The sequence below is a fragment of the Choloepus didactylus genome, chromosome 21 (assembly GCF_015220235.1).
Source record: "Choloepus didactylus isolate mChoDid1 chromosome 21, mChoDid1.pri, whole genome shotgun sequence".
In the NCBI taxonomy this organism is placed as follows: Eukaryota; Metazoa; Chordata; class Mammalia; order Pilosa; family Megalonychidae; genus Choloepus; species Choloepus didactylus.
Window position 1 is genome coordinate 52,038,132 of NC_051327.1, and position 2,133 is coordinate 52,040,264.

A 2,133-nucleotide genomic window follows, 5' to 3' on the forward strand; every position below is an offset into this window, starting at 1 on the left:
GTCAAGAGAAAAGCAGAACTAAGAGAACCCTGAGACAAAAGACAATAATCCAGTGGCTGAGAAAATTCACTGAACACCACAACTTCCCAAGAAAAGGGGGGCGTCTGCTCACAGCCATCATCCTGGTGAACAGGAAACACTCCTGCCCGTCGACGGCCCCATAGCCCAGAGCTGCCCCAGACAACTGAGTGTGATGGAAGTGCTTCCAATAACACGCATACCCCACAAAATTGGGCATGGACATTAGCTTTCCCTGCACCCTCAGCTGGTTGTCCCAGAATTGGGAAGGTGGAGCAGCATGAATTAATAAGGCCCATTCAGACACATTTCAACAGACTGGGATACTCCCTACACAGATCTGCAGCTCAGAATGACCCGGGAGGGACGGCACTCAACTGTGACATAGCACAGTCATCCCTCAACAGAGGACCAGGGGGTGCAAGGCCTGGAACAGGGACCCACTTGCAAGTCTTAGGGGCAACACACCAATACCAAGGACTTGTGGGTCAGTGGCAGAGACAAACTGTGGCAGGACTGAACTGAAGGATTAGACTATTGCAGCAGATTTAAAACTACAGGAACACCAGGGAGATTTGATTGTTAGAGCCATCCCCCTCTCTGACTGCCCAGACACACGCCCCTTATACAGGGCGGGCAACACCAACTACACTCACAAGCTTGGTACAGCAATTGGACCTCATAAGCCTTACTCCCCCACTCACCACAGGGGCAAAGCAGGGGAGAACTGGCTTGAGGGGAACAGGTGGCTCATGGATGCCACCTGCTGGTTAGTCAGAGAAAGTGTACTCCATGAAGCTATACATCTGACAAATTAGAGATAAGGATTTCAATTGGTCTACAAATCCTAAAAGAAACCTATCAAGTTAAGCAAATGCCAAGAGGCCAAAAACAACAGAAAATTTTAAAGCATATGAAAAAACCAGACGATATGGATAACCCAGGCCCAAGCACCCAAATCAAAAGATCAGAAGAGATACAGTACCTAGAGCAACTGATCAAAGAACTAAAGATGAATGATGAGACTATGGCATGGGATATAAAGGACATCAAGAAGAGCATGGAACAGGATATAAAGGACATCAAGAAGACCCTAGAAGAGCATAAAGAAGACATTGCAAGACTAAATAAAAAAATAGATGATCTTATAGAAATTAAAGAAACTGTTGACCAAATTAAAAAGATTCTGGATACTCATAGTACAAGACTAGAGGAAGTTGAACAATGAATCAGTGACCTGTAAGATGACAGAATGGAAAATGAAAGCACAAAAGAAAGAATGGGGAAAAAAATCAAAAAAATCAAAAGGGACCTCAGGGATATGATAGATAACATAAAACATCCAAATATAAGACTCATTGGTGTTCCAGAAGAAGAAAAGGGTAAAGGTCTAGGAAGAGTATTCAAAGAAATTGTTGGGGAAAACTTCCCAAATCTTCTAAACACCATAAAAACACAAATCATAAATGCCCAGTGAACTCCAGATAGAGGAAATCCAAAATAAACCCACTCTGATCCATATTGTGATCACACTGTCAAATATGGAAGAAAAGGAGCAAGTTCTGAAAGCAGCAAGAGAAAAGCAATTCACCACATACAAAGGAAACAGCATAAGACTAAGTAGTGACTACTCAGCAGCCACCATGGAGGCAAGAAGGCAGTGGCATGACATATTTAAAATTCTGAGTGAGAAAAATTTCCAACCAAGAATACTTTAATCGGCAAAGCTCTCCTTGAAATTTGAGGGTGAACTTAAATTTTTCACAGACAAACAAATGCTGAGAGAATTTGCTAACAAGAGACCTGCCCTACTTCAGATACTAAAGGGAGCCCTACAGACAGAGAAACAAAGAAAGGAGACAGAGACATGGAGAAACATTCAGTAATAAAGAGATTCCATATGGGTACATTAAAGGATATTAATAGAGAGATGGAAAATTATACATGACAATCATAAACCAAAGGATAAGATGGCTGATTCAAGAAATGCCTTCACGGTTATAACATTGAACGTAAATGGATTAAACTCACCAATTAAAAGATATACTTTTGCAGAATGGATCAATGAACCATCAATATGCTGCATACAAGAGACTCATCTTAGACACAGGGACA